We start from the raw sequence: 27,200 nt of genomic DNA on the forward strand, positions 1-27,200 counted from the left end.
CAGAGTGATCCGTGAATTTCCTAGGCCTAAGAACCTCCGTGAGGTACGCTGGTTCCTCGGCATGGTGCGTTTTATAGTCGATTAATCCCGAACATATCAGATATCTCCCCCCATTAAATTCCTTAAAGAAGAAAAACACCCGCTTCCATTGGGGTGAAATCCAACAATACGCCTTCAACAAACTCAAAGATGCCCTTTGCCAAGCACCCGTCTGCACAATCCTGACTTCAATCGAAATTTCATTCTTCAGTGCGATGCTAGTAACCTCGCCATTTCCGCGGTGGTAAACCAAAGGCTAGAGAATAACACCTTAGCACCTATCGCGTATTTCAGTAAGATGTTGCATGGATCTGAAATCAACTATTCCACTTATGAAAAGGAATGTTTGGCTGTTGTCCTCGGCATAGAAATATCGCTTTTATCTCGAACATCGGCATTTCTGGGTGCATACTGACAACCAAGCATTATCTTGGATGTATGCTAATGTAAAAAAGTTAGGAAGAACTGCTCGATGGATTCTTCGATTGTCGTCTTATAAATTTACTGTGGTGTATGTTCGGAGAAAAGAAAATGTTGTCGCCGACTGTCTGTCACGCATGTTCGAAGGTGTTAAGGAACCCGATTCTAGTCCCGAGGATAATCTTCCTGTTAACGTTCTTCAAAGATACCCCTTAAGTTCCTCTGACCTATTAGAATATCAAAGTAACGACCACAAATGTGCCAAAATAATGAACAGAATTAGTACAAATGATCAAAGGTGGAAATCCTTTGAAATTAAGAATGGTCTTCTGTGTCACAAAGATCCTCGTGTCAAATCCTCCAAGGTGTTTGTTCCCTGTGATTTGAGAGCCATGATTTTGCATTACTATAATGATTCATGCTTAGGTGCACACCTGGAGCAACTGAAAACGTTTCATAAAATAGTGCAGAATTATTATTGGTCTAACCTAAAAAAGAACGTTTTTGAATATGTCAAGAGTTGTGACGTGTGTCAGAAATCTAAACCTGCTCAGAACACTAATGTCGGTTTCCATTCTGCAGATGAGGCAAAGTCTCCCAGAGAGAAACTGTTTGTTGATTTCTTCGGTTCCCTCGTAAAATCAAAAAATGGAAATATTGGTATTTTGTCTGCTATTGATGGGTTTTCCGTGTTTGTCTGGCTCTTCCCTGTCCGAAAGATCAATTCTGTCATCACTGTGAAATTACTATCCAATAATATCTTTGGCATTTTTGGTCCTCCCAAGATCCTGGTGTCAGACAATTCTTGTTTTCACCAGTGCTAACTTTCAAAATTTATGCTTCTCATGGGGCATTAAACACGTCTGGCTTAGCCCCCACCATCCTCAAACTTCGCACATTGAAAGATTCCATCAAAACCTAAAGACATGCTTGACTGCTTTTCATCATTGCAACCAGACATTGTGGGATTCCCACCTTGTTTTATTGGTTTGAGTTTTAACACTGCTGTTCATGAATCCAGTGGTTTTACTCCCGCCGAACTATTTCTAAACAGAATGACTAACGATCTTATCATGTTGGAGTGGAACATTGATTACTTATCTACTCCCTCTCAAAACCTGACTGTTCAAGAGAAATGGAATTTAGCCTCAGCCCTGCTGATCAAGGCAAGAAATAAGGTGGCCGAGAGGTACAACAAGGGAAGGAAGCCCGTTCCTTTTCAAATTGAAGATCTCGTCCTGGTTAAAAGGTTCCCCATCAGCTCTGCAGTTGACCATATCAGCGGGAAGCTGGTCCAGAAATGGTCTACGCCTAGGAGGATCGTTGAATTTTTGGGACCTGTCACAGTCAGATTGAAAGACACCAACCAGGTTTTATCTAAAGCCCACATCACATTGATTAAAAAATACTACCCTAGAAACCAATGATTTTTTTAAACTAGCCTATAGTGCTTTATTTTCCTTTAGTATTGCCCCTACTCATGTGTTTTCTCGCGACTCCAGAGAATTGTATTAATAATGTATTTTATATTTCAGGTTCATATATGCAGAAAATGAATGCTTTCCCAATGAATGATAGGAAAACAGGAAACCAAATCCTATAAACACGTTAATGTCCCCAACGACATATTAAAAAGAGAGAAGAAAACAAGATAACAACCAGACTGTGTTTTGGACTGCATCTGAACTTGCGATGCATGATGTGTTTAAAAAACTTTATGTGGGTCCATGTGAACGGACACTCTTGGCCTACATATGCTTCTGTTGTACATGTGTACGTATTTTTAAAAATTCTGATGTATTCATTTTTGTGCTAAGCTGTTCTCTCATGTTAGTTTTAATATTTACCATATGCGCGCGTATAATTCTAAGTCGATACTCCTATGGAAAAGGAATCCTTCTCGCCTGATCACTGAGTTCAGGCTTTATTTTTCAAAGGGGCAGTAGGAATATTTGTACCGAACCTTATGTTCGTTACGTTCAACTCTTATGACCTTATCTTTCTATTTCTCTGAGGCTATACCATACGTCTGGTTGTTAATCTAATATTGTTTCTCTGACTCTACTGTAACTTATTTCCTAGCTTGACAGATGGCATCTCTGTGCCATTTCAATTTCCTAGACTGGTTCTTCTTGACCAGCTTTGTCTTTATAACCTCTTTGACAGAGAAAAATACAAATTATAACATGAGGAAGATGGTGAAGTGTATCGGCGATATGTATATTATGTGGTACACAAAACTATTATTTATGATGAGATCTCTAATTTTCTCCATCCGCACATCTGACCTTCTGCGCTGGATTATATAACAGATACTTTAGTATTCTTTTCTTATGTTGCCAAGGCTAATGTAACTTAGTATTTCTGTGATCCCTTTTAGGTTGTTTCTTAATTTTAATGGCCATGTGATCTTCTTTTAATTTATTCTATTATTCTACTTATTTTACTCATGCTGAGTAAGGATAAAAAGATATTGCAAACCCGTTTCATGTGCATTTATGAGTGACTTGATTTTGCTGGATGTATTATGTCTGGACCTGTCCATATCTGTTCCCCTCCTGCGTATCACCTTTGGGCCGAGTGATACCGTTTGTGCTATAGTGCTGTCTTAGGTTCTATTCGTTTTCGTATCCCTTGCTGATACGAATGTATCCTACAGTGTATGTGATTTGAGATTCCGTTGGATTGGGTGACCCTTCACTTGTACATAAAGGGGCTCTGTTATTTTATTCTTTTAACCTAATTCAGCCCATGCCCGCGTATATGATAAATTGTGCTGCTGCAAATCTAGCGCAGTGTCTCTCAGTTTTGTGTTTTTATTCGATACCTTGGACTGTCGGTCTATGTACGCTCATTGTGTGAATGGACTGTGTGGTTTTGTACTATCTACTGTGTCTTTTCCTTACTGACATTGTTTATTTCTTATTTGCATGGGCGTTTTATTGCGTTTTGTTCCCGCATTGTGTTATATGCTTTGGGTCCATTTTATTATTTGGGGATTTTTCTCCATTACTCTTGTTTGGTTCTCAGAGATCACTTTTATTTATGTGGCGCCATAGCAATGTCTTATTACCTTTCCCTATAATCTCCTTGTTTTTCTTGGTTTACAATCTTTGGGATATGTGCTCCTTTCTCACTCATATTCATGGAGTCTCTCATAAAAAATAAAAAACTTCTCCTTCCTTGGCAATTTTCAAGAGAGTAATGCCTTTACGATTTGAGACTGACATGTAACCTTTTCCACCTTCCTCATATAAAAGTGTGGTTAATTGTTTTGAGGGCTGTTTGAAGGAGAAATAATAAGGAAAACGTATTATTCTAGTTTCTGTATGTGGTAAGCTGATAACAGTCTTATGTCCATGTCTGCGACATTACAAAAAGTGGATGCAAATGAATGATGAAAGAGCTGTCCATAAAAAACCAAATATCCTTAAAAATATTCATGGTGACTCATGTGAGTTATATTTCATACATTTGTTGCTTCCTGTAATTTATGTTTTCTCTTTTTTTTTCTCTTTTTTGTTTTTGTTTTGCCTTTATATTTTAATAAACTCCTCTTTACACTAATGTGTTTCTGTCTTGGGTTTTGCCTTTCTTAATGGTACTTTATTTTAAGAGAGGCCCAGGCCTAGTTCTCGACTAGTAAATTGTCGGTTTTGACCGATCCTATGGCAAATTTCTGGGTATGCTAATGTGTTGGTTTGTGTAGAGGGTGGGTGGAGATGTCATCGGAGCTGCAGTATGGCCTGTACCAGATTCGAAGCGGAATTGTTTTTCTCTGATAAAATTACTCTGGGGGGGATCTTACATGCAATTTTTTTTTCCATTTTCTTCACCCCAAAAAGCCACGAGAGTCTAATACATGAGGAAATAAGAAAATCTTGAGCCTGCTAAAAAATATTCAGCTCTTGAAAATGAAGAATGCACAAGGAGAGATACAAAACCTGTAGAGAAGGTCACATCAGAAGAAAAGGAAGAGGAGGAAGAAGGTGCCAGCATGGCATAAACTTCAGTAAATGTAAGTTATGAGTCGTTTTTCTGATGGTCAGATTAAATGATTTATGGTTATAGCTGCTAGTAAATTCACCCCTGTCAATGTTCATCAATTCAACTCCTACAATATCACACACAATTCAAGACCTGGCAGAAAATCTTTATGAACAACTTAAGGAGCAAGAAAATTCATCGTATTCATTCATGACAACACTGACATACCAAGAATGGCCCAATTTTGTATCTTTATTCAAGGAGTGAATAACAACTTGGAAGTTGTGGAAGAACGCTAGATCTAGTGCCAATGAAAGGTGCAACAGCAAGGTCAGAAATTCTGAACTGTGTAGTGGAAGTTGAGTGGAGAATGTAGGGCTGCCATAGGATACACTTGTATCTCAGCCATCGATGATGCTCCAGCTAGGGTTGGTTCAAGAAAGTTTTATGACTCTCTTAAATCATCAATTAAAAGAAGAACAGCAGTCCGTGGCATAGTGCATCGGGAAAACTTGTGTGACAAAACAACTACCGTAAGCAACACAACGAGTCTGGTAGTGAAGGCTGTAAAGAAACTGAGGTCCTATGGTCTAAAACACAGACAATTTAAAAGCTTCTTAGAAGATCTGGAGCATGAGTATGGTGATAAGCCAAACCATACAAAAGTCAGGAGGCTCAGTCAAGTAAAGTTCAAAGTACATATTTTTAATTATTGGAGGAAATGTGTGTGTTCTTGGAAATGAGAGAAGACCCTATTGCAGAACTCACAAATGTTAAGTGGAAATTAGATCTTGCATTTAAGGCTGATTCTTTTTCTTTCAAAGTCATTGCAGCTACCGTTTCCTTTCCTCAGCAGTCCTTTTCATCTCCAAGTAGGAAGAACACCCAATCTCACTGACCATTGTTTTTAAATAAGATGTTCTTGTTCATCTCCTTGATTTCTTCCTTAAGATCTTGCCTTCAAAAACATTTTGGAAAAGAGTAAATATGTGTAAGAAAATGTCCAATCATTTTTTTTCTTTTCTTTCTGAGTTTTCATCCTACTTTAAGAAGTAGTCATTCCTCTCCTATTTCTTGCAGAAGCATCTCATTGCTTTTCATGGCAGTCCATCCTTTTCTGATAATTCTCCTACAAAACCACATTTCTTCTCCTGTTTTACTAATGTCCAGGTCTCATACTGATATGTCAAGACTTTCCACACAAAGGTCTTTAAAAATAAATCTCTTCTTAATGTGAATACTGATGTGTGATGTGCTTATTCAGCTAACAGCACCTAGATTACAAAGCCTTCCAGGTCTCTGCTATGAAGTTGGTGATGTCACTATCAGTAGGCGAACGTGTGTTCCGTGGTCGTAGTGTCAAGAGTACACTACTGCACGTGGAGTTTATTTATCAATGGAAATATTTTGACCAGGTTATTGCTGTTGATATAATAATGGTTTTTAAGTGTTGTGTCCCTAATTGCAGAGGGAATTACAATAGTGCAAACAGAGTATATGTTTTTAAATTTCCCCAAAATGAAGATTTGAGGAACAAATGGTTAAGAGGCATCAAGAGAAAATATTTTGAATCTACAAAGAATTCAGTGGCGAGTACAGTTATCGACTTTATTTATCGTGACTTATGTTATACTGTTCGTGACAACCAGTTTCTCTCTCTCTCTCTCTCTCTCAAATATGAGCAGGTTTATATCTTATAATTATTATCAGTTACAGTATAAGAATAAGAGATTTAGCAATGAGGTTATGCCTAGATGATATAGGTCAGGTATCTATATTATTTACTCCACCGTGTAGTTAAACCGACTCATATAGACAAAAAACTGATGTTCTGTCATTCCCAGGGTTATTAGAGAAGGTTCTTAAAACAGGAGTAGGTACATTTTGGCCTATCAGAATAATTTATTTGGTTATGCTAATCTACCTAGCTAATGCCATGTTTTTAATTTTCAACAGGTGTGTCACTTACATTTGATGGAAAATGACATATTGTGGGAATCCAAAGCTGAAGATTCAAAGACTGGGGAATCATCAACTGTGCCATTAAGCAAACCACAGCTAATTAAAACAGCTGTACCATGTTAACTTCCAAACTGTCCATCATATTTAAAAAAGACATCCACATTCCATCGAGATGCACCAACAGAAAAGAAAGAAAAGTAAGAGCATTACAGACAGCTATTGCCAACAGTTTAAACACATTAAGTGAATTCAGGGGAAAATATTCCTTTAAAAACATTTGATGACTTAACTGACAGATTAAGTTATGTAAGTGTTGGTGATAAATGGTCAGTTGTAAATAAGAATCAGTGTGTTATTTTTCTGTACATTGATTCTGACAAAGTGCCACATGATACTGTATATATAACTATTGATGAAAACCTTAATGTTTCAAACTGTAAAGATAATCCTACAGTAGTGTCTTCTATTTCAGAAATAGAAAATATCATGAAAACCTGTTAGTTTTTCATGTTAAAAAGGACTAATAATCACCAATGTAGTGATCTTATTGTGAAACTCATGAACAACTTAAATTGTGGGGTAAAAAACAAAAAACTGTTGAATTCTAAAAATCCCAACTTCAGTTATGTGTTACACAACTGAAAGACATAGGTTTGACTCAAATGTATTGATATTCGCATCTTTACTGTTTTTCATATCTGCCCATGCATACAAATTCTTAAGAAGTTATGGATTTATTATTCTGCCTCACTCAAACACCATAAGAAAATTATGAGGACATGTGAAAACTTTTTGTCGTATATGAAAGGTAAGGTACCACAACTAGAGGACTATGAGCATGTAGTAACACTGACGTTAGATGAAATACACCTGAAACCATACTTTGAGTATAAAGGTGGTAATGTTGTTGGTATGGCATATGATACAGCCATGCTTGCTACAACAGCTCATGTATTTATGGTTCAAGGGTGCCATTTCCTCTCTCCAGGATGTGGTTAATATTTTGCTTGTCAATAAAATGACTGCAGATAAATTGATGTAGCAAAAAATGTTGTGGTTGGCTTGGAGAAATTAGGTTTTAAGGTAATTTGTATAATTACTGATAATAACTCTATAAATAGGAGAGCTATTTCTAATTTTGCAAACCTACCTCAAATGAGTATTGTGTACCCCCCCCCCCCAGCTGAACCTACAAGGCCATAATTCTTTTTAATTAATGCTGTCAATATATTTAAGTGCATAATAAATAACTGGATAAATTTGAAGAATGATGACTGTACATTTGTCTATTCTGATTTCATTGAAAGGGACAATGCTAACTATGCAGCTTTTTCTGCTCTTTGAGGTCTGTTTGACTCAGAAAGTCATACATTGTTAAAATTGGGTATGGCTTGAACATTAAGGTTGTATGACCATCAAATTTAGAGAGGCAAAATGTCAAGCTCTAATACCAGTATTTAGTGATCATATTGCGAACAGTCTCTTAAAACTAGGTCATACAAACAATCTCCAGAGCTACGAAGGCACTGCCAAGTTTATAGAAATAATAAATGAATGGTGGAGTATTGTAAAGACACCACTCAAAGGATTACGATCAAGGGAGGAAATGCAGAAACCTTTAACTAACAACCCATCAGATGAACGAAGAAACTTCTTGAAACAGTTTCTGCTTTGGTTTGATGATTAGGAAAATATGAATTTACCAGGTGGAATACTAACAAAAGAGACTCATTCTGCTCTTAAATTTACCATTTATGGTTTAACTGAATTGACTGAATATTGTGTGACTGAGCTGAAAATGTCATATCTCCTACTTGGTAAGTTTCTAACTGATGTTTTGGATGCAAGGTTTGGATTATATAGGCAGTTGTCTGGTTCTCAGTATCATGTTTCTGTTAGATATTTGAAGCTGGAAAAAAATAAAAAAATAAAAGACTTTCAAGTTCATTGCAACTATCTTTAAAGCATGGTATCTGGAATAAGTTAACCATAAGCAAATTAAATGTAGATGACAAAGATTATCCACCCCATAATGATTGTTTAGAAATTGAACATTTCAAGCACATAAATGTACCTGAAACTGATTTGGAAATATCTGATTCGGACTTGGCAATGCTGACGTATGTTGCTGGTTATTGCTGTTATTCTATTTTAAGGATGCTCAAGTGTCAAAATGGTCCTGAATTTTTAGTACTGGATAAGAAATTGGCCTGTGGCAAAGAGCATGAGTTAATCACAGAGTTGGCTAGGGGAGGATTAAAATATCCTCAGGAATCGCCAGTAATGATTGTTATGTATACATATGTATTCATGCAGAAGCTGTTAGGTGAGGGGAACATTGAAAGCTTTTTTAAATTAAAGAATCAAAGGCCAACAGATTTGAAACTGATATCTGAATACCGAGCTCGATAGCTGCAGTCGCTTAAGTGCGGCCACTATCCAGTATTCGGGAGATAGTAGGTTCGAACCCCACTGTCGGCAGCCCTGAGGATGGTTTTCCGTGGTTTCCCATTTTCACACCAGGCAAATGCTGATGCTGTACCTTAATTAAGGCCACGGCCGCTTCCTTCCCACTCCTAGTCCTTCCCTGTCCCATCATCGTCCCCATAAGACCTATCCGTGTCGGTGCAACGTAAAGCAACTAGCAAAAAAAAAAAAAAAAAAAGATATCTGAATAAATATGATCCATTGATGAATTTATGTATCAATCTTGTACAGAGCATGAATGTAAGGAGGTTTGGGGAAAAATTATATGGATTTGTATTAATATCTTGATGAACAATTATTGTAAAATGATGAACAATGACAAATCTGTCCAAACAAAAAACACTGGCAAAAGAAAGTTGAGTACTCTTACCAACAAAACAAGCCCATGTGTTATCAAAAAGAAATTTAATTTCTACACTGCTGTTTAAAAGCTCTTGCACTTAATCATTGTAAATAAAATGTTCATATTATTACATTTTGTGAAATAATTTTATGACTGTGGGCTTATACTTCGTTCAGTGATAAGTATTGTTTTAGGGTATCTGTTATAGGCACAGAGCTATTAGGTTGTAGATATTTCATTATACAGTATTTTTTAAAATGAAAACTTGATTTGCTTACATCTTAGGTCTGTTATAATTATTATAATTACCTGTTGTAGTCTCATTATTGTGAAGAATAATACTGATGGTAATATTTTCATGAAAGTAAATTGCATTTAGTTCAATACTAAGTTGTAAATATTGGAAACACTGTGATAATAAGATTAAGATCTGAAATTAACAAGACAAAGTACTGTTTTCAACCTTACTATTTTGAATTTTACTGAAATTTGACATAAATGTAGGCTAATAATATGTGGAATTACTTTACACAGAGTATTATAAGCATATTCCCGGATAGGCTTTGTTAAGTTATTGGTTTTATAAAATCAGCAAAACTGCTACAATTTAAGGTGCAGACAATTATATACTTTTTTAAAATACATCTTGACGTAGGCTATTAAGATAGTGAGTTGTAAATCCACATGCACCTAAGTTATTTATATAATAACTTAGCTCTTACTTGGTAATTCAATTTGACTGTGCTATACATAGTAGATATGTATCAGCACACTATAATCATATTTGTAAATTATGCGGAAGTCTCTGCAGCTATAATACAGTAGGTCCTTCCAGTAATAGTTTTCACATCAGCTTTTATAATAGATCTTTGAAGATTATAATGAATGTCAGGTTTTGGGGGACACGAATAAATTGAAGCTACCCAAGAACATATACAATCCATCATTTATTATCATAACAACAAGCAAACTGAGCGAGTTGGCTACACGGGTCATGTAATTGTCACCTTTCATTCAGAAGGTAGGGTTTCAAACCCCACTGTTCGCAGGCTTGAATATTCATTCTCACACCAGGCATATGCTGTGGCTATCCTTTAATTAAGACCACAGTTGCATGCTTGTTGCCATGAGCCCTGTCTGTGTTGGTACGATTTAAAATATATAGAACACTTTGTTGCTAATTTGTGTGAACTGATCTCAGAGTTCCTGCCAGTGTTCTTACGTTTTATAAACAAATAAGTTCTTCTTGGCGATGCTCTTTAGTTGTAAGATATGCAAAATTACAACTTATTATTATATTCTCTATGCACCAGTCATAAAGCTGAAGAGGTGCCAAAATTTGGTTGCTGTAAGGTCATTGTGGTCTGGCATTAGTAGCTAGTCGCTTAACAGTTCCTGCCACACCATCATATCCACTCTTCCCATTGAATGTTGCGTAGAAATGCCATTAAGCATACACATTAAAATCAGTCTCGTTGTTACAAAGGTTAATCAAATAATTTTATTACTACACTATGCAGCTGATCCATCAGAAAAAAATGGTATATATGTTTTAATTTTACTTCCTTTTTTCACTCAGAAAGAGCAAAGTTTAAAGTTTCCAAGATGATCAACTTTTGTTGGAATGAGTCTACTTAACATCACTTGCACATCAAAACCATTTCCTATTTAACCAAAGACTTCAATAAATTCTTCCACTTTTCTAAAGCTAATACTACAATCTAATTTTAATACGACTGAGCTCGATAGCTGCAGTCGCTTAAGTGCGGCCAGTATCAAGTATTCGGGAGATAGTAGGTTCGAACCCCACTATCGGCAGCCCTGAAAATGGTTTTCCGTGGTTTTCCATTTTCACACCATGCAAATGCTGGGGTTGTACCTTAATTAAGGCCACGGCTGCTTCCTTCCTACTCCTAGCCCTTTCCTGTCCCATCATCGCAATAGGACCTATCTGTGTCGGTGCGACGTAAAGCAACTAGCAAAAAAAAAATAAAAAATAAAAAAATTTTAATACGTTTTAAATTTTAGTAAATACTGCAGTACTGGTAGCCAAACTAACCCTTTTACTAGGCAAATCACAGACACGTTGATATAATGTCAAGAAGTTTTAATATAAACAGCAGTTTAAACCTACAATATAGAAGGTTTTACTTTGAACTAAGTTTAAATTTGATACAAAGTTTAAACCAATGTAGGGAAAATGTACACTATGTGATGAAAAGTATCCAGACACCTGGCTGAACATGACATACAAATTCGTGGCACCCTCCATCGGTAATGCTGGAATTCAATATGGTGTTGGCCCACCCTTAGCCTTGATGACAGCTTCCACTCTCGCAGGCATATGTTCAATCAGGTGCTGGAAGGTTGCTTGGGGAATAGTAGCCCATTATTAATGGAGCACTGCACTGAGGAGAGGTAGCGATGTGGTCGGTGAGGCCTGGCATGAAGTCGGCATTGCAAAACATCCCAAAGTTGTTCTGTAGGATTCAGGTCAGGACTCTGTGCAGGCCAGTCCATGACAGGGATGTCATTGTTGTGTAACCACTCCGCCGCCTACCATAAGTTCAACCCCTTGTCCACATCATGGGAGGTGGGCAATGGCATGAAGTAAGGGATTGCCTGCAGAGGTGATGTACAGCGGGGACTGTGTGTGCCCCATGACCGCTGCGGTAGCTGTGAAGGCCCTACAGGAACCCTGAAAAGTGACTGCTAACGGGGCTCTGGTGAAGTTCTCAATGGCAGATGCGGCGGAGAAAAAGACTTTTGGAACGGCAAAGCTGGCAGACGAGGCAACCCTCTTCCCGTGGGGTTTAAAGAAACAAGGGGAACCACTGCCTTGTAGTGAAGAGGGATCTTCAAATGCTATGAGAGACAACCCCTACAGAAAACAGCAGGCTTGGAGGGTTAGGTGGCAGTCCCACCACCAAGCTCTGGTTGCTGTGGGCTAATAACTTGCACAGCCTTAAATATAAACTATTAAAGAAACCGAAGTGAAACATAACCGGACGGATAATAAGTTGACGACTTCTGGCATGAAACAGAAAACGAGAATAGGTTTTTGGAATATCAGAACCCTGAGAGAGAGCAGTAAATTGAAGCAAGTGACTAAAGTGATGGAGGAATACAGGGTGGATATCCTTAGATTAAGTGAAGTACGGTGGCCAGACTTCGGAGAAATACAGACTCTTAATAGGTGCACATTCCTGTATTCTGGGCAAATGGGGGAGGGGATGCAGAACATAGAGAAGGTGTAGGATTGCTATTGAATGAAACTGCAAAGAGGAGTCTCCTTTTGAAACCCATCTCAGAAAGACTGATGACAGCTCGATTCAAGACTCGGGTTCGCAATGTGACCGTGATCCAGTGTTATGCTCCCACAGAAATGTCAGAGATTGAAAAAAGGGAAGAATTCTACTGCCAGCTAAATGAGACTATTAAGAGAGTGGGAAAGAGGGATATTATTATTGAGATGGGGGATTTAAATGCAAAGGTTGGTTCTAACAATGAGGGGCTGGAACAAATTATGGGAGTGCATGGAGTTGGTGACTAACGAAAATGGGGAGCTTTTCATCGATTTTTGTGCTAGCCATGATTTGGTAGTGGGTGGCACTTTATTCCCTCATAAAAGATACCATAAGATTACATTGGTGTCGCCAGATCAGCTTATAGAAAAACAGATAGAGCACATCACCATAAGTAGAAAGTTTATAAGATCAATGACTGATGTTAGAAATAAAAGAAGGGCAGATGTTGGAAGTGATCACCACCTGGTAGTTGCAGAATTTAGAATGAAAATTGTGGCAAATGGAAGGAAATTTGAAAGGCGAAACATGATTGAGGTAAATTGCAAGATGAAAGTAAAAGGAAAAAATTCCAGATAGAATTAAGAAACTGCTTTGAAGCTCTTGCTGTTGAACCAGAACTTATGATGGATGTTGACTTATTGTGGAAGAAAATCAAGACACATATTTAGAAGTTAGTGAACAGGTGCTTGGATTTCACAATTACCTCAAGAAGGAATGGATGTCTGATGATATGTGGAAAAAAATAGAGGCTAGGAAGCTAGTTAAGGCACAGATTAATATGTGTAAAACAAGACAACAGAAAGCCGCAGCACAAAAGGAATATGTGGAAGCTGATAAGAATGTGAAGAAAAGCATAAGAAAAGATCATACACAGTGGGTAGATGAAGAAGCACGAATGGCAGAAGAGGCACCAGCAAGGGGAGATGCTAAGGAATTGTATAGCATCACAAAGAAACTGTCAAGGAGAGAATTTATCAGGAATAAACCCATTAAAAAAAGAGAGGTGAACTACTGACCACCTGGGAAGAACAGTTACATAGATGGAAAGAACATTTCTCTGAGTTACTCAATAGAGATATAGAACAGAATGGTAACCAACAAAAGGAGCCAGCAGATAGTGACCCAAGAATAAATTTATGTCCTCCAACCTGTTCAGAAATACAGAATGCCTTGAAACAGATAAGAACTGGAAAAGCACCAGGTATGGATAATATCGCGCCAGAAATACTTAAAGCAGATATTGAGACCTCGGCAAAATTATTGCACCCCCTGTTGGAAAGGATCTGGAATGAAGAAAAGCTACCAGCTGAATGGAAGAAAGGCCTGATTGTTAAGATAGCAAAGAAAGGGGATATTACTAAGTATGATAATTGGAGGGGAATTAGATTGTTGTCGGTACCAAGTAAGGTACTTTCAAAGATCACTTTAGAGCGGGTGAAGGATGTTGTGGAATTGCGCCTTAGAAGGGAACAGGCTGGTTTTCGTAAACACCGTAGCTGTGTTGATCTCATAAACACTATGAGAATCATCTTGGAACAAAGTGCAGAAAGGCAGAACACCCTCTATTTGGCTTTCATTGATTTTGAGAAGGCCTTTGACTCTGTAAATAGAAGAGTTCTGTGAGAAACACTTGAAGAATATGGTATACCACTAAAGATTTTGAATATTATAAAGGATATGTATAAGGGTTATAAATGTCAGGTTCTGCATATGGGAGATCTTACTGAACCAATAGATGTGACCTTGGGAGTTCGACAGGGTTGTATTCTTTCTCCGACGTTTTTCCTACTTGTGTTGGATAGTGTGCTGAGGAGAGTGTATCGAGGTCGGAAACGGGGGATCCAGTGGGGCTTACAAGATAGGTTAGAAGACCTTGGTTTTGCAGATGACATCTGCCTGAAGGCTCAATGGCTCAGAGATATGGAAGAGAAGATTAAGCGGTTGAAGGAGGAGGCAGACGATGCTGGACTTAAATATTAACAAGACCAAGGAGATGAAGGTCCATTCCAAATAAATTGTCTATAGATGATAAAGAGATAGACAAGTAGACTCCTTCATATATCTTGGAAGTGTGGTTCCTATGACTGGAGGAGCAGAAGAAATTAAGAATCGTATCAGGAAAGCAAATGGTACTTTTGTTCAATTGTATCCTATATGGAGAAACAAGAACATTTCTAGAAAAACTAAGCTGCGACTTTTTAACACAAATGTTAGGTCTGTTCTGCTTTACAGCTTTGAAACGTGGAAAGTTACCCAGAAGAAGACTAAACAACTGCAAGTCTTTGTGAATCGCTGCCTAAGACGTATCATCAACAGAAGATGGCCGGATGTTATTTCAAATGAAGATCTATGGGAAGAAACTAATCAGCAGCCAACTGAAACACAGATAAGGGAGAGAAAATGGCGTTGGATAGGACATACTTTAAGGAAGCCTGCTGGAGCCATTGAAAAGACAGTACTCGACTGGAACCCCCAAGGCGCTAGAAAGCGCGGACATCCAAAGAAGACCTGGAAAAAGACGATCGAAGAGGAATATCTAGCAGTGGGGAAAATTTGGAATGAAGTGAAGAGGTTAGCCAACAATAGGAACAGATGGAAGTGTTTCACGGAAGCCCTATGCTCCAGGAGGAGCAACAGGAAATAAGTAAGTCAACCACTCCGCCACAGGCCGTGCATTATGAACAGGTGCTCGATCATGTTGAAAGATGCAATCGCCATCCCTGAAGTGCTCTTCAACAGTGGGAAAAAGAAGGTGCTTAAAACATCAATGTAGGCCTGTGCTGTGATAGTGCCATGCAAAACAACAAGGGGTGGGAAGCCCCTCCATGAAAAGCACGACCACACCATAACACCACTGCCTCCGAATTTTACTGTTGGCACTACACATGCTGGCAGATGACGTTCACCGGGCATTCGCCATACCCACACCCTGCCATCGGATCGCCACATTGTGTACCATGATTCGTCACTCCACACGATGTTTTTCCACTGTTCAATCGTCCAATGTTTACGCTCCTTACACCAAGTGAGGCGTCGTTTAGCATTGACCTGCGTGATGTGTGGCTTATGGGCAGCCGCTCGACCATGAAATCCAAGTTTTCTCACCTCTCGCTGAACTGTCATACGACTTGGAGTGGATCCTGATGCAGTTTGGAATTCCTGTGTGATGGTCTTCAACTGTCGGCGGTCTCTGTCAGTCAACAGACAAGATCGGCCTGAACGCTTTCATGCTGTACGTGTCCCTTCACGTTTCCACTTCACTATCACAACAGAAACAGTGGACCTAGGGATGTTTAAGAGTGTGGAAATCTCGCGTACAGACTTCTGACACAAGTGACACCCAATCTCCTGACCGCGTTTGAAGTCCGTGAGTTCCGCGGAGTGCCCCATTCTGCTCTCTCATGATGTCTAATGACTACTGAGGTCGCTGCTATGAAGTACCTGACAATAGGTGGCAGCATAAAACGTATGTTTTTGGGGGTGTCCAGATACTTTTGATTACAAAGTGTATGTTAGTTTAAACTTAAACTTAAAACAAAACCAAACCCCATGGCACTACAGCCCTTGAAGGGCCTTGGCCTACAAAGTGACCGCTGCTCAGCCCAAAGGCCTGCAGATTGCAAGGCGTCGTGTGGTCAGCACGACAAATCATCTTGGCCGTTATTCTTGGCTTTCGAGACCGGGGCCGCTATCTCACTATCAGATAGCTCCTCAATTCTAATCACGTAGGCTGAGTGGACCTTGAACCAACCCTCAGGTCCAGGTAAAAAATCCCTGACCTGGCCGGGAATCGAACCCGGGGCCTCTGGGTGAGAGGAAGGCACGCTACCCCTACACCACGGGGCCAGCTTAAACTTAAACCAGATTAAAATAAACCTAGTTTAAAATCATTTGGAGAAAATGGCTCTAAGAATCATATCAAAGCCTATTATCAAAGAACTGTTATGTGTAGATTTAGTGTCCATAGAAATATAATCTTTGATAATTTCTCATAGCAACTGACTGTGCTATAAGAGTCATAAACGTGACCCGTGTGTCTTCATCATTTACGAACATATTCAGGACAATCCCTTTTCTTGGAAAATAGGATGTAACAGAGTTTTTCGATGGATTTATAATTCGTAAGCAAAGAGCAGGGATAGTCTTGCATCAAATAAAGATTCAATTAAAACATCAACTGCATGAAATAATGCTATTTCGCCAGAATGAATGATTTTAGTTGTTTTAGGATATTATGCAGCAGGCACTTTTCTCATTAACATTGGGGACCACGGGCTTTAAATTGCTTTCTCGAACCAAACTAACCTTATGTGACTGAAGAGTTAAATATTCATAAAAAGTCTCCTCACAATATTATATAAAATACTGTTGGTGGCATGAATACTGTAATTCTGGAGCATAAAAATATTCCTACATAAGTGGTGAATTTGTCTAGGATTGGTGCCCTGGCTGATGGCTGTGATCGTTAAAGCGACAGGTCTATATAGTCTGTGAAAAGTCTGTTCGAATACCATTGGCTGAAAATATTTTCACCATCAGAATATTGGCCGGCACAGTAGGAGAAGTGGTGGTATACAATTTCTAATAACTAGACTGCGTGCCAAAAGCCTGGATTCAATCCCGAATCTCTCTGCCATGTTTATATGGAGTGGGGGCATTGACGCTGTTGATGGTGATTCGTCCGTCGGATGGCAATGCTAAGCCCTGAGTAGACCCCTTGGTGCTATTCGGATAGCAGTAGGCTATGTCGACACCGGGCTTTACCTCCCCACTTTCCAATAATAATAATGTCCAGCTCTGTGGTGTGTAGTGGTTAGTATGATTAGCTGCCACCCCAGAAGTTGGGATTCGATTCCCAGCTCTGCCACGAATTTTGAAAAGTGGTACAAGGGCTGGAACGGGGTCCTCTCAGCCTCGTGAGGTCAACTGAGTAGAGGGGGGTTCTATTCTGCCCTCAGCCATCCCTCAAATGGTTTTCTGTGGTTTCCCACTTCTCCTCCAGGCAAAAGCCGGGATGGTACCTAACTTAAGGTCATGGTCGCTTCGTTCCCTCTTCCTTGTCTATCCCTTCCGATTTTCCCATTCCCCTGTTCAGCATAGACATAAAGCTGAAAATTACAGGCCAGTCAGTTTGACATGCATTGCATGTAAGCTTTGGGAAAGCATTCTTTCTGATTATATTAGACATGTTTGCGAAATTAATAACTGGATTGACAGAAGGCAGTTTGGGTTTAGGAAAAGTTATTCGACTGAAGCTCAGCTTGTAGGATTTCAGCAAGATATAGCAGATATCCTGGATTCAGGAGGCCAAATGGACTGTATTGCGACTGACCTATCTAAGGCATTTGATAGGGTAGATCATGGAAGACTCCTGGCAAAAATGAGTCCTATTGGGCTAGAAAAATGAGTGAGTGAATGGGTGGCTATATTTCTAGAAAACAGAACTCAGAGAATTAGAGTAGGCAAAGCTTTGTCTGACCCTGTAATAATTAAGAGGGGAATTCCTCAAGGCAGTATTATTGGACGTTCATGTTTTCTTGTGTATATCAATGATATGTGTGGGGAGGTGGAGTCAGAGATAAGGCTGTTTGCAGATGATGTTATTTTCTACAGAGTAGTAAATGGATTGCAGGATTGTGAGCGGCTGCAGGGTGACCTCGATAGTGTGGTGAGATGGACGGTGGGCAATGGTATGATGATAAACGGGGTTAAATGTCAGGTTGTGAGTTGCACAAATAGGAAAAGTCCTCTCAGTTTTAATTACTGTGTTAATGGAGTGAAAGTTCCTTTTGGAGATCATTGTAAGTACCTAGGTGTTAATATAAGAAAAGACCTTCATTAGGGTAATCACATAAATATGATTGTTAATAAAGGGTACAGATCTCTGCACATGATGAGGGTATTTAGTGGTTGTAGTAAGGATATAAAGGAGAGGGCACATAAGTCTCTGGTAAGACCCCAACTAGAGTATGGTTCCAGTGTATGGGACCCTCACCACGATTACTTGATTCAAGAACTGGAAAAAATCCAAAGAAAAGCAGCTCGATTTGTTCTGGGTGATTTCCGACAAAAGAGTAGCGTTACAAAAATGTTGCAAAGTTTGGGCTAGGAAGACTTGGGAGAAAGGAGACGAGCTGCTTGATTAAGTGGTATGTTCCGAGCTGTCAGTGGAGAGATGGCGTGGGAGGACATCAGTAGACAAATAAGTTTGAGTGGTGTCTTTAAAAGTAGGAAAGATCACAATATGAAGATAAAGTTGGAATTCAAGAGGACAAATTGGGGCAAATATTCGTTTATAGGAAGGGGAGTTAGGGACTGGAATAACCAAGGGAAATGTTTAATAATTTTCCAATTTCTTTGTGATTATTTAAGAAAAGGCTAGGAAAACAACAGATAGGGAATCTTCCACCTGGGTGACTGCCCTAAATGCAGATCAGTAGTGATTGAGTTGAGAGAGGTGAGGCAGCTTGGACGAGGTAATGGTCCTCCTCCTCAGTTGTATCCCCAACACAAAGTTTCATGCTCCAGGATACTGCCCTTGAGGCAGTAGAGGTGGGTTCCTCGCTGAGTCCGGGGGAAAAACCAACCCTGGAGGGTAAACGGATTAAGAAAGAAATAAATAAATAATAATAATAATAATATTAATATTATTTTTACGTCCCACTGACTACTTCTGATGGTTTTCGGACATGTCGAGGTGCCAGAATTTGGTCCTGCAGGAGTTCTTTTATATGCCAGTAAATCTACCGACACGTGGCTGACGTATTTGAGCACCTTCAAATACCACTGGTGTGAGCCTGGATTGAACTTGCCAAGTTGGGGTCAGAAGGCCACCGCCTCAACCGTCTGAACCACTCCACCCGGCGCCCCATTCCTACTATCATATATCACGTCATTCATTTCATCTCATTCATCATCATCATCATCATCATCATCATTTTCCATTATCCAGCTGTAGCCGAGTAGGGGCAAATATGGTTCGTCTCCACTTTCTTCGGTCTTTCTACCACTCCTCCTCCACCACTGTGTCTCAGTCCAGGTTTCTTTCTCTAATACTGCGTTGGATTGTGTCCTTCCATCTCAATTGTGGTCTTTCACGGCCTCTCCTTCCTTGCATTCCCATTTTCATCACTTTTTTTGGTATTCTTTCATCAAGAGATATTAATTTCATTTTGAATGGTCCGTATTGAACTGTGATTACAATTAAATTAAAAATTAAGAGTAAAATATTTCCACCTTTTCCATACAAAATCAAGTAATGTGGGTTAGATTATGGAAGAAACATTTGTTGGAACTAGTTTTGACCTATTTTTTAAGGTTATAAGCCAAATTCCAAGTTGCACAATGTATCTGATGTATATGATGGTTCATAGAAATTGTAAAAAAGTCATGAAAACACAGTGGTTTGACACTAGAAATGTGAAAAAATCAAAATTGTTGTAAAAGTTTTGGACAATGCATAAATTAATACTGTTGAAGGAAGAATTCAAGAAGAATAATTTGGGCGTTGAAGATTCTTGAAGTTTGTATATATCACTCCTTATGAAGTTCTGATTGTTGCGTGCGATGTGTTGGACGTATTGCAGGTAAGGTCTCATTGGTGATCAAAGTTTCAGATTATGTTTAAAAATGCACACATCAATGCATATAGTTGTCGTTGAAGGATAACGAAGATTCTTGAGAATTACATATCACATAATACGGAGTTCTAAAGCTGCATATCATCAACGGTGGTAGTAGTAGTAGTGCTAAGAAAACATTTTTAATTTTTTTAACTTTTTAACTTTCAAGCACTTTACTTTCACTTTCAGTTTTTTAAGGACTTTAATCTCTTTGAATGACTTCTAATTACCATCTTTTTACATTGTTGATGATTGGGTGAATAGGTACACTGGTTTTGTGTATTTTTGGAAGGGCTTCTGCAGTAGGAAGACTTGGATTCATAATTATTAATTTTGTTTTTTCTTGGTCTGTAAATAGGTATGGGGTGTTCTTTAGGATTTGTTTGAGTAATCGTTGAATTCTCTGGTGGGATCCTTTTTGAAAATGAACTGTCTGAAAAAAATTCTTCGTTTTACTAATGTATTCAGTTTCATCCATTGCGATAGTAGTATTACCTTTGCATAAAACTATTTTCATGGTTTTTACCCGTATTGAACTTAATACTAATTGTTACAATTCTTGTTTTTATTTTCCACCTAATTCAATACATTAAAATGTTTATAGTCTCTAGAAGGACAATTGAATTAGGTGGAAAATAAAAACAAGAAAACAAATAGTATCAAGTTCAATATGGGTAAAAAAATTAAAATAGTTTTATGCAACATTTAAATATTTCGTTAAACTTCAGTGCTGCAATATTTTCCCTGCACAGTTTATTTTGTGCTTCGTCTGTCTGTTAGGTAGTTACGTCATCAGCCCACAGGCTGGTTGTATACATTGCATCCTCAAATAGCACTACCAAAGGCTATGCGGTTTCTCCAAATAAGCAACAACCAATGGGGACGCCAAAATGAGGCAGAATGGGCAAGTTGAGGCAGAATGGGCAAGTTGAGGAGTGAGGTAATAATAATAATAATAATCGTATGGCCTCAGCTACCGTGTGCAGACATTTCAATTTGACGCCATCTGGCTGTCTGCTCGTCAATTTCGACGTTCCGTTTTACTCTAGGCCCCCACTAGATGGCAGACCGAGTAAACCGAAACTCTCTTGGGCGTCTATGGCTGAGATTTAATGAATTTTGTCGGGTAAACACCAAATGTGTCACCAGAGATCTTTAACATGCCGACATCGTACGACATGGAGTGTCGAATGGACTTTTTTCCGCCCTTCAAAAATCCGACTACCTCTGCCGGGTTTGAACCCGCTATCTTGGGATTCGGAGGCCGACACTCTACCGCTGATCCACAGAGGCAGCTAGGAGTGAGGTAATAAATGTATTGTAAATGTAAGGAATTTACTCAAGCAAAAAGCAGATTTTCTTGAGAGATACCATAAAGCTCCCTGATCTTGATGCTTTATTAAACATAGTAAAAGTGCTGTCGCTAGCACAAGATAATACACGGTTCCAAGCAGGATGTACATGTAATCTGGATTTCAATAGTTTTGCTAGTGAACTTGCTCTTGAAGCTGGACTCTTTACGACTGTATGCCCTTCCTGATGTCAAACATTTCAGGGGAGATAATGAGATGAACCATATCTGGTTTATTTATATCTGCTTTATCCATATAGGCTATTGTTACGATGGGCTCGCCACATTCAAAGGCATTTTATACCTACTGCCAGGTTCAAACTTACGCCGCCCCTAACATGGAGACAAAGGATACTGGAAAGTAGGATAAGGTTGAGGGTTGAAAATCAGATACAGGAAAATCAGTTTGGTTCAGAAGTGGAAGGTCAACAATAGAGCCCATTTTCATTTTGAGATAACTAATGAAAAAGCAAGGGGAGTATGGGAATGATATGGTGATGACATTCATTTACATTGAAAAGGCATATGACAGTGTCCCCAGGACTAAAGTTTGGGACAGTCTGGTGCAAAAAGGAATTGGACAGGGATTAATAAAAATGATCACGGCAATGTACAAGGAATACTGTAGTTGCGTGCAAACACAAGTTGGCATGACAAGTTGGTTCAAAATCACTAGTGGGCTTAGACAGGGAAGTGTTCTATCACCAATCCTGTTTACAATAGTAATGGATGACATCATGAAAACAAAAGCAACATATGGAGGAAGAGATGATGCAGATGATACTGTGATTTGGGGAGAGGACAACATGAAGGTTCAGGAACAGCTGGATGTGGTGAATAGGAAGATCGAAGAATGTGGATTGAAAACAAGTGTAGAAAAAAGTAAAACTCTTGTTATGTCTAGAGGGGAGCAGGAAGGGAAAGGTCAGATTAGACTTGCAGACAAGCCCCTGGAAGTAGTGGAGATGTTCAAATACCTGGGGAGTGAATTCATGGAGAATGCTCGACCGGATGCTTAAATTAGTAAGAGGAAAGCTGGAAGCTGTTTCTATCATAGTGTAAGAAACATGTTATGGAACAAAGATGTGCCAAATGGAAGCAAAGGAAACTATGTACAAGATGTATTATGTACCCGTTACAACTTACGGAGCAAAAACTTGGACAATGACAAAGAAGGATGAGAGTCGAATACAGGCAGCTGAAATGAAGTTCTTGAGGAGTATGATACAGAAGAGTAGAAGAGACAAAATAAGGAATGAGAAAATCCAGGAAAAAATTGGAGTGGAGAGATGAGTGATAGAATAGAGAAGAGCCGACTAAGATGGTTTGGGCACATAAAGCGAATGAGTGATGAAAGAATTAAAAATTAAGAGTAGAATATTTCCACCTTTTCAGTACAAAATCAAGTAATGTGGGTTTAAAACAACCTGTATAACCAAAAACATATCTAAGCACTTTCATCCACCATTCATTAATTTATCAAAAGTACATTTAAATGAAAATTCAATATTAGCTAAAAACCCTAAACATAATTGGCCTAACCTTAATGCACTTAACACAGCCACTTCCTTGACCACAGAATCTGAACTAATCATTAACAAAATGGCAATAGATAAACAAGATGAATTAAGAAGAGAAATAAAAAAGAAACTGAACCACATTTTCTTTCCAAAAAATTCAAACAACCTTTCTAATTATAACAATAACAAAGATTTATCCGCCAAACAAAAACAATTATACGCACTTAAAAACAAAATCAGTGACAATGATCTTATTGACACCAAAGCCGACTAAGGTAATACTAATTATTACAATTCTTGTTTTTATTTTCCACCCAATTCAATATATAAAAATGTTTATTGTCTCTAGAAGGACATTTTATTACAATATAACACAAACAGAGACATGTTTTGCTCATTATAACTTACAGATGTTTAGAACATTACTATGACTTGGACATCTGTAAATTGTGATCAATATCTAGTCCATCACTGCGATATTCTAATTTGTTACCGGTAATTCTTTTTAATTATGTGTTACATAGTGGTAATATTTTAATGGTGTAAAACAATTTTAATGAACAAATTAATTATAAGAAGGTTCGATATAAAGACTTAACCTTTGAGATTTTGTTCAAATGAGGCTGAAGATGCTTGATATAATGAGCGAAACATGTCCCTGTTAGTGTTATATTATAATAAAATGTCCTAGATACAATAAACATTTTTATGTATTGAATTAGATGGAAAATAAAAACAAGAATTGTAACAATTAATATTTAAATGTCCCGACTGTGATCACGCTCGGATAACCAATATGATACTTTCCAAGTTCTTTCAACCTATTCTTGACAATTATAATTGCAAAATGTCAAATAACTATGATGCTGTACACTGAAGGAGTTCCGCTCAGCGGAGATATACTGAAATTATGAAAAATACATTGCTGGAGATTATGTTGGAATTTGTTTACTTGAAATAAACATAAATGTTGATTTTCTGAGGAAAGGAATATTGCTAAAAGATCTGAATTTTTATATTTTAACAGTCCTGTGTGCTATGTAAGATAATGGAGACATCAAAAAAACACGTACTGGGCCTACTGTACTTGTTTATGGTAAAGCATGTTGGAGAAAAAAAGAAATAAATATGTTTCTACGAAACTGTACACAACGATGGGTAAAATAATACCGCACAACACTTCACACAGAAGTAAACAATTTATTTAAGAGTAAAGCTAATATCCTGTTGAATTTCTTCTTTATTCACTAACTACGATCGCATTAATTCTCTACAAACAGCTGATATTACAACAAAAATGTCAGTCATTGATTTACTTGGCTCTAATTGGCCAATTCCAATCGACCATGTCTTCAACTATTCTTTCAGTGCAGCCAACAGCAGCACAGACTTGAGCTTTGAGAGACAACATTAGTTTAAACTAAACGACTGTCAGAAATTGATGGAGAAAATGGATGCAGGTTTAAACTAGATACTAAAGTTAAACGGCTTTAATTTATACCAGGTTTAACTCGATTTGGAGAAAAATGTCCCTTATTGTATGTCTTTATTAAGTTTAGTTTAGATTTTTAGATTTAGTATACATGCGCAAGTTTAGTTTAGTTGTTGCTTTATGTTGGTGTATACTCTGTTCAAAATGAGCCCTTCCTGGCTGATCACCTGGTAAGGTCTCATTTTAACAGGAGGTGTAGGAAGACTGTGCCATACCTGGCCTGCTCTATATCTATCTAGTTCGCTTTTCTGTCAAACTTCTTGCTTTCTGACACATGTGTACTCATTGACATGGCTTTGACTTCTAACTGTACACAGAGATGAGTTATTTATAAGGTTCAACCTATTCAATACTAATTACGTGTTGTATAGATGTTATTCACAACATTTATTTAACATGGGATCGGTTTCGACATTTAAATGTCATCATCAGCTATAAAACAAATCACAGACAAATGAGCAAGGACATATTCATTAAAACTGGTGTAGTTACACATTGAAATATGTACATTAAGTCTTTATACGTCCATTCACACCATATGTCAAACAAATCGTCAAAACATAAGAGCAACGGCATAATAAAGCTGGCGCAGTGACACACTGAAGTATGTACATAGCCTCTCACTATTCCAACTTGTTGGTCTGGCTTTTCCATGTCTCTTCTTCTTCTTCTTCTTTGGTTATATCTTGGTGAAAGGTAATGGAGAGTGACACGATATTTCTCAAGGCTTGTTATTACAAGCATTATTTCAACCGTTTTACCCGGAGGTTTCCAATGTGCTTTACTGAACTTATGTGAATGGCCTGATTAAGGTAATTTACTATTTTTATGATACTTCCACCATTCTTCTTCCCTGTTTTGGCATTGGCCTTGGGCTTATGTTTGTTTTATATCACCACGTGGCATTATGCTTGGCAACCATCTATTTTATCTCCATATCTACTTATTTATTTATTTATTTATTTATTTATTTATTTATTTTGTGGCCATCTTAGCTTGTATCGTTGTTGTCCATATGACATTATTTATATTAGCTATATTTTTCTTAGTGTCACAACTCGGCACATTGATCTGTGTCTTACTCTCATTGAGTGTCTGTATTGAGTGAATGAGCTCTGTTGCGCCTTGGAAGCGTGTTACATCAACTTTATTCTACGGTTCATTTTGTGGAGGTCTCTATCGTATTATTCATGAACCAATTTGCTCCCCGATATCCCCGCTATGGGTTTGTGTATCGGAAAAGCAACTACATGGGAGGCTGGTACTGCATAGGTATTTGAGTTGTATATGAGAGACACACTGATGACGTGAATTGGACCTCCGATGCTGTGTGGGTTTGGCCTTGCAAATCCACGTGAGACATTATTTATGAACCGTACTTCCACACTTCTGCAGTTTTTCCTGACCGTTGTTTGCTGTTATACATTCCCTGTTCATTGGACCCTTTTAACTAAATGTGTGTGTGTTCGAAAGTGAGATATGTAGGATGCATATCATATTGCCTAGCTGTGGTGTTTGTTCGTATCTTAGCATTTTCTTAGCCACTTGCAACTTTTTTTTGGGTGTATGTGTCTGACTTTCTATTTCTTTAGTAACGCCTTGTTTATCCTTGAACCCGGGCGCCATGCCTGAGTGTGACCCCTCCTTTTCTTTTTGTGTTTTTATTTTTGATTTTGGCCCAGTCATGTTTACCTTTTCGTCTTCACCTTTTGTGAAGTTCGTTGGAAACCACTATTTTGAGTTGTATTTTTATTTTATGACCGTGTGTCATGTTTGGTAAATACTCGTCCTGTTGAAATGAATATGCAAGTAATATATTGCTTTGCGCCAAAGGCTGCATAATGCAACAATGATATTTTGTTCTTAAGGTAACAATTTCTTTCCCTATATTCTGCATATATTTATTATGAGGGTTGAACCTGTTGACTGGATCCTATTATGGTTAGATACGACACTATGATAGTAGAGAAAAGGTTTGTGTGTGATGATCTCGTAAGGCCTGTTTTCGTTCATTATTTTATTTGTTTCTGATTTTCATGTGGCCATTGATGTTATTTTGGTTTCCTTATGTTTATTTAATAAACTCTGTGTTTCCTACTTGGCATTATTATTGAAGGAGTTGGAGAGGCAGCCTTTTAAATTTTATCCTTTTGATTTAATAGGCTGGAGTTCAGTTCATGACTTTTCTTTTCGGGCATTTTCGACCCGGTCCACGCAAACTATGATAGGTAGGTAATTTATTTATCACCCCGTCACTCCTGGTTGATTGGAGCTTCTACTGATTTTTTGATTTCTTTTTGCATGTCTATGTGTTATGTTTTCAGGTTATTTATTCCACGGTGCTCATTGTGCCCAACCCTGCCATGGGCATACAAAAAGAATAACATACGCTGGTCTAACACAAGCACATACCATATTTATCTATCTATCTAGCAGAGGGGTGCAGACTGTATCCTATGAATAATTCATGATCGAAGAGTGTGTCAAGAAAACAATGATGAACAGCCTACTGGTTGCAAATATAAGGCTTCAAATGACATTTGTTTTAAAAAGAGTGTAATCTGCAATAAAAAACTGATACTTTTAAGGGCCCCAGTGCAAATGTTTTCATATTGGTTGTCTGGGGTTTATCACACCTTTCAATATGATATTATTTTATAAGCCGCAGT

The 27,200-nt window shown here is 38.2% G+C and overlaps 1 protein-coding gene across 2 annotated transcripts in view; it reads right to left on the reverse strand.

Moving 5' to 3' along the window:
• The window catches only part of LOC136866279 (uncharacterized), a 156,769-nt gene that overhangs the window by 29,662 nt on the left and 99,907 nt on the right, over window positions 1–27,200 (reverse strand). The gene's annotated exons all lie outside the window — the stretch shown is intronic.

This window comes from Anabrus simplex, chromosome 3 (assembly GCF_040414725.1).
Source record: "Anabrus simplex isolate iqAnaSimp1 chromosome 3, ASM4041472v1, whole genome shotgun sequence".
In the NCBI taxonomy this organism is placed as follows: domain Eukaryota; kingdom Metazoa; phylum Arthropoda; class Insecta; order Orthoptera; family Tettigoniidae; genus Anabrus; species Anabrus simplex.